The 7262-nt window shown below is 37.8% G+C and overlaps 1 pseudogene; it reads left to right on the top strand.

Moving 5' to 3' along the window:
- The first annotated feature begins 3473 nt into the window (after positions 1 to 3473).
- LOC141293499 (uncharacterized) lies at positions 3474 to 4120 on the top strand (annotated as a pseudogene).
- The last annotated feature ends 3142 nt before the right edge of the window (positions 4121 to 7262 follow it).

The raw sequence follows: 7262 nt of genomic DNA on the forward strand, positions 1-7262 counted from the left end.
TGGCAACAGAAATCACACAGAACAGGATGGAAAGTTATAATTTCATATTAAGTAAACTATTTAATAATGCATTTGAAAACACAGTTTATATATTACTCTGTAGGTTGTGAGCATTTTACACTTTATATTAAGTAGACAGTTCCTGAGGAGTTATCATGTAAGTACACTGAAATTAAAGTGTTGCACAGAGGTTTACATTTGATATATTACTCTAAGTTGTGACCATTTTACACTTTATATTAAGTAGACAGTTCCTGAGGAGTTATCATGTAAGTACACTGATATTAAAGTGTTGCACAGAGGTTTACATTTAATATATTACTCTGTAGGTTGTGACCATTTTACACTTTATATTAAGTAGACAGTTCCTGAGGAGTTACCATGTAAGTACACTGGTATTACAAATTGATACTTTAATTCTAATTCAGTGTTCACAAATACATGAATACAAAAATTATATGTAGCCTATATAGGAATCATCACGATTTCAATAATGTTTCCGGGCATTCCAAACCGGTAACTGCAGTATTGAAGACTGTGTGGAAGTGTAAAAACTTCTGTGAGTACATATTGTTGTTACAAAATGTAGTTACATAATTCTTGTTACACATGTGTACTTCCAGAAGTGAAAAAAGTGTTGTTACCAATGTCCTGTTACACATTTGTACTTACAAATGCTATTCAGTGAGTTGTTACATGTGTGTAATTACACCAGTATTAGAGCTGTAGATACAATGTACCAATGTGTACATACACTGTAGTTACATACTACGTACACATCTAGTTACCATGTAACTTCACAGGTATTAGGGACACTTAATATAAAGTGGGACCAAATTTTTTTATATATATATTTTATAAAATATATGTAAGTTGGTCAGTGAAAACCATGGAAATCTTTTCTTTGTAATGTCGTCAATTAAATAAAAGTTAAATAAAGTTAATAAATCATAGATTTTATCATTTTACAAAAGGTCCCAACTTTTAGTGTTGTACTTAGTTTTCTTTAAGGTATTTGTAAGCAAACTTTGTCCTTATTATAAACACAAAATACTAATAATAATCAACTTTAATATTCAGTGAGGACAATTAGACCAGTGGTTCTCAATCCTGGTCCTGGGGGATCTCAGGTGTGTTAAATAAGGGAGATATGCAAAATGTGCAGAGCAGGGGTTGAGAACCACTGAATTAGACTATGATTTATTTGATGGGGGGCGGTGAGGGAGCTGAATAATGGGTAGGGGGGCGCTGGCCCAAAAAAGGTTGAGAACCACTGATCTACACTATCCAGCAAAATTAAGGGTCACGGATCCAGACAAGGCCGTTAAGTTCACGGAAAACTGCTTTTGATCAGAGTGACCGTTCTAAGGATGTTGCATAATTGAGATTAAGTGCGATTACTTGTTTGTTGAGTGCATTTTTTTTCCTTAAGCATAACCCATACAGTACCTGTTCCTTTTCTATATATTCTGAGACGTTCTTCCTAAACCCTCCACTGTGTAGCTGCGTTGATTTAATGTTTGAAGGTCAACGAATAATATATTTTTTGTTAGGTGTTTTCTAGAATACTTCATTTGTGTGTTATTACTCATTATTACTGTTCAGTTTTTTTTTCCTTCTCCAATTCAACATTTCAATTTAGCCTACTTTGTCTCGTACCGCTGGTTCTAATTGTCGGTTAGATGACATGGCTGTTATTTAAGCTAGTGGGTGGGTGGGGTGGGGACCTGTTTGAGACACGTCAAAGTGGTAAAATGTGTGGTGATAATAATTTATTAGGTTCTTAATGATGCAGAGTAATGCTGTAACGTCAAGTAACAGACAAGGGCTTATTTTCGCTTGGTGGAATGTGAAAGGAATAAATCATCCGGTTAAAAGAAGTACTATCACACTTAAAATCAATCTCTGTAGATATAATTTTTACGCAGGAAATGCATCTGAAACTTGATTCCAAGAATAAGTTGAAATGCAGGTGGATAGAAAATATGTGTGACACAAAACCAGTCTTAAGTAGCACGGGGATATTTGTAGCAATAGCCAAAAATACATTGTATGGGTCAAAATTATCGATTTTTCTTTTACGCCAAAAATCATTAGCATATTTAGTAAAGATCATGTTCCATGAAGATGTTTTGTATATTTTCTATCATAAATATATAAAAACTTGATTTTTGATTAGTAATATGCATTGCTAAGAACTTCATTTGGACAACTTTTAAGGTGACTTTCTCAATAAAGGAATCTCAATTTTGACAAATTTACACTTATGACTGGTTTTGTGGTCCAGGGTCACATATATCAGTCCAATTTTTAGTGAATATTTATGCCCCAAATTATGACAACGCAGATTTTTTCAAGAAAGTTTTAGATCTTATTCCTAAAATCTGAAACTAATTTAATCGTATGGGGGGACTGTGTCCTAGATGCATACCTGCAGATCATCTTCTAAGAGAGCCCCCCAGTCCAATTCAAGGAACTTTTTAAATGCATTTATTAGTAACTCTAATTTAGTGGATACATGGAGACTTTTTAATTCCCACTGAGAGAGATTATACCTTTCATTCACAAGTTCACAATGTATACACACGCATTGATTACTTTTTGGTAGAAAATAAATTAATTTCATGAATAAAAGATCCATGACATACTAATTTCAGATCATGCTCCAGTCACATTTGAACTTGCCTTTAATAATTTAACATCCTCGCGTCCTGTGTGGAGAATGGATCCTCGGCCTGTCAGTGACCCTAAATTTTATGATTACATGCTTAAACAATTGTAAAGTGCCCAGTGGTTTGTAGCTCTCTGGAGCTTGTTTTTCTGTAGTAATCTCTATCATACTATTACTCTCTCTTGTTTGTAAAACATAGCTTTATTCCTAACAGATTTTTGATATTATCCATCACACTAATCTGACTGCTCTGATCTCTCACTTTATTCATTAACCACGAGTGCAGCGCGTTAGCATTCCGTTAGCCATTGAGCTTGCCACTCGCAATTTTACATTCATGTTCTCTATTTGAGTCCATTACGGTTTTCTCTTGCTGACCATTCACTTTTATTCCATAACCGCGACTGCAGTGTGTAAGCATTCCATTAGCCGATTAGTTTGCGATTACGTTCCCATTCACTCCGTTGTTCCTCCTCCCGCTCCTCTCTTCAAGAGTTCATCAAACAACTGTGGTAAGTTGGAATCATTCTACAATAATGGTGAGTAATGGCTTCATCTCCTTCTATTGTTGTTTGCACCACTTGCCACATGTATAGTTTATCTCTCTCGGCAGTGAGCATTATACATGTGATAAATGCAAGGAAATAGCTAGGCTGACAGAGAAGATTTCAGAACTTTAATCCAAACTTTAACCCCTTAGCAATCCTGTCAAACTTAACTTGGAACTCTAAGGGGTTGATAGAGGATAGTAAGAATGTGAGGGCCTTAGATACGGCTTTGGATGTGACTAGCCCAGGGAGCCATGCAAATTGTTCCGGTAGTTACAGCACCCGTGCAGCAGGGCAACTGGGTGACTGTGAGGCGGGTAGTCATAGTCGCGGGTCAAAACACCGCTCTTCCGTTCCGATCAAAACATCAAACAGGTTCTCCCCACTCAGTGAAGCACCCACTGAGAAACCTGATGAAAGTGCTCTAGTTACTGGAGATTCTATTGTACGGAACGTAAAAATAGAGACACCAGCCACCATAGTCCAATGTTTACCGAGAGCCAGAGCGCCTGACATCTTGGCAAATTTAAAAGTGCTGGTTAATGCTAAACGTAAATTCAGTAAGATTGTTATTCACGTCGGCACTAATGCTGTTCGACTTCGCCAGATCACTAAAAATAATGTTAAAGAGGTATGTGAACTTGCAAGTACGATGTCAGACACTGTAATATGCTCTGGTCCCCTCCCTGCTTACCGTGGTGACGAGATACATAGCAGACTGTCATCACTCAATGGCTGGATGTCTAAGTTGTGCCCGCAGAATAACATGGGTTTCATAGACAATTGGACGAGTTTTTGGGGCAGACCCGACCTGTTGAAAAGAGATGGTCTTCATCCCTCCAGATGTGGAGCTGCTCTCCAATCTAGAAATATGGCACATAGTCTTAAAGTTTGCACTTGACTAACTGGGGCCCAGGTCAGGAAGCAGACAGACTTTCTAAACCGGCCGTCTGCTAGCTGCCTCACATCACAGAAATCACATTTCTAGCATCTGCAAAACCGCATTTTTCCATCTAAAAAATATACAAAAATTACGACCTATGCGCTCAATGTCAATTGCAGAAACATTAATTCATGCATTCATGACCTCAATGCTAGATTATTGTAATGCTTTATTGGGTGGTTGTTCTGCACGCTTAATAAACAAACTCCAGCTGGTCCAAAATGCAGCAGCTAGTGTTCTTACTAGAACCAGAATGTATAACCATATTAGCCTGGTTCTGTCAACACTGCACAGGCTCCCTATTAAACATCGTATAGATTTTAAAATCTTGCTAATTACTTATAAAGCCCTGAATGGTTTAGCTCCTCAGTACTTGAGCGAGCTCCAGATCATGTATCCAGATCAGACGGTCACTGCAGTCCACTGAATCCAGTCCGCACCCAGCCCAGATGGTGGATCAGCAACCAGAGACAACCTCTACAGCCCTGAATGTCAGCAGATATCACGTCAACTAGATGAGCCCCAGAGACAGATCATCAGTGAAGACCTTATCACCTAGACGGCCATCGACACAAGACCGGGAGAACCAGATGAGTACTCTCCAATCTGACTTTGTGGCAATATGGAACTTTTGCATCTACATTATTATTAGTCTGTTTCTTTTTTATTCCGAGGTCACCGTAGCCACCAGATCCAGCCTGTATCCAAATCATTCCTTTTCATTAAACAAATATTTTGATATCGGGGATAAGCCACATAAACTACTTGCAAGACAGTTACGTAAATTAGAAAATAAGACAATTCATAAGATTAGGACAAAATTTGGAATCCAATGTACTTCGTCTAAAGATATAAACAACTGCTTCAAGGAATTCTATTCATATTTATACTCCTCTGACCCTTGCATTGACTTACCAGCTATGGATAAGTTTCTAAATAAATTTAATCTTCCTTCTCTTAATCAGGATGAGCGTGATTCTCTTAAAGGTCCCATATTGTCAAAATCGAAATTTCCTGGCTTTTTTCATGATAACCTCGGTCTAGGGGCTATGTAACTACCATATGAGTTTCAAAACAGTCAACCCACAGTAAACTGCACACAGCCTGCTTAAAGTAGCTGTTTATTTTCAGGAGCCGCTGTGACTTCCGTAACGATGTGACGTCCGATCTACTCAGTCACCGCCTTCAGTCACCACCCCGAACACCAACCACTGTCCCACCCTCCTTTTGTCAAACCCAGACAACATCGTGTCCATAACATTGCTAAGCAACAACAACACGGAAACTAATCTAGAAAACCCTGTTCAGTCTATAGATGTCGAAACTACATCATTGCATAGGCTTCAGAACAATGTGAATATAAGAGACCAGTGGCACGTCAACTTCAGCCTCTTTCACAGAGCGATTCCGGTAAATACACGGATAATGTTTCCAATGATTTGTTCCGGAATTGTTTAATTTGGTTCATTCACAGTTGTTTTCCGGAATCTGTGTGTGCTTTACACACAACCCATAAAGACATGTGACGTTTGGATGTGAGATGTAATGCGACGCGTATGTTTCACTAAACTGAAACTAACCTGAACAAACTGTGCTTCAGCGCTGATAGTGCGGAGCTGGCTCTGCCGGATCGCCGCTTCATTCCACTTTGCACATATTTTTTTGTCGTGAAGAGTCGCTGGGTAACGTGCATCATCACTACAACACTGCCTTTATGGTTCTGGCTTTTGTTCACACAGCGCTCGTTCCCGTAATTTTCCAGAATCAGCGCGCATTGTGAAAGGGGCTTTACTAAAGCAACAGTTATGTAGCTTACTGCATTCGGTGTTTGAAAAAGAAAAAACATTAATGATCATTCTGAAATATCTTGTTGAGTATCAGCAGGCTAGGCTCTCTCTATGGCTCTGGGTTCAGCTACAACGATACATGACCGTAGTTACCTGTGATTGGCCTTGCTGTGCGTCACTCAGAAAACAACAGGCCAATCAGAAGAGAGGCTCATGAATATTAATTAGATGGGCCAAAATCGACCTGTTTTTGACAGAGCTCCTAAAAAAGGAGCTGTAAAAATATATTGAGATGGATTTTGGCACTTATACCGCAAATATATATTCTTAAGGACATCAACAACTAAAATAAACCTCCAGAAATGTGTACAATATGGGACCTTTATTAAGGATATTTCTTTAGAAGAGTTAAAAAGCACAGTTAATTCCTTAAAGAGTGGTAAAACTCCAGGCCCGGATGGCTTGCCCTCTTAATTATATAAAAAAAAATTAATGATATACTTTCCCCCTACCTCCTCAGAACATTTGAGGCATTAGTGATTGGACTACCAGCAACATTTAATAAAGCAGTTATAACTGTTATTCCAAAAAAAGGTAAAAGTACAGAGGAGATTGAAGAATACAGACCAATCTCTCTCTCCTCTCTCAGAAAATACTGTCAAAGATTCTTGCAAATAGACTTGGTAGATTAATTAGTGGTCTAATTCATACTGATCAGAAAGGTTTTATTCCTGGTAGGAATGTTTCACAAAACACAAGGCGCCTCTTCAACATAATGTATTACTCCAAAGCTATTCAAGAAAATCTAGTATTAATCTATCTCGATGTTGAAAAAGCATTTGATAGAGTCGAATGGCACTATCTTTTTGCAGTACTAGAAAAATTTGACGTGGGTGATAACTTTATAAATTGGATTAAGATTCTGTATAAAGTCCTTCAGCTCAGCTATTAACTAATACTAATACTTTGTCTGGCCCTTTAATTTCCAAAGAGGGACTAGGCAAGGTTACCCCCTTTCTCCTCTTTTATTTGCGCTGACCGTAGAGCCCCTTGCTCAATACATTCGTTCTAATCCTTCTATTTATGGCTAACACTTTAAATACAGTCAATAAAATATCTTTATATGCAGATAATATTCTGCTACATATTACTAAACCCAATGTAAGTCTGCAAGTTATTTTGGAAATTATTAATACCTTTGGGATGTTTTCAGGGTTTAAAGTTAATTTAAATAAAAGTGAGCTAATGCCCATTGGACTAAAAGATCTGTCTTCGATACAATCTTCTCCATTTAAAGTTTCAATGGAAAAATG

Source organism: Garra rufa, chromosome 20 (assembly GCF_049309525.1).
Source record: "Garra rufa chromosome 20, GarRuf1.0, whole genome shotgun sequence".
In the NCBI taxonomy this organism is placed as follows: Eukaryota; Metazoa; Chordata; class Actinopteri; order Cypriniformes; family Cyprinidae; genus Garra; species Garra rufa.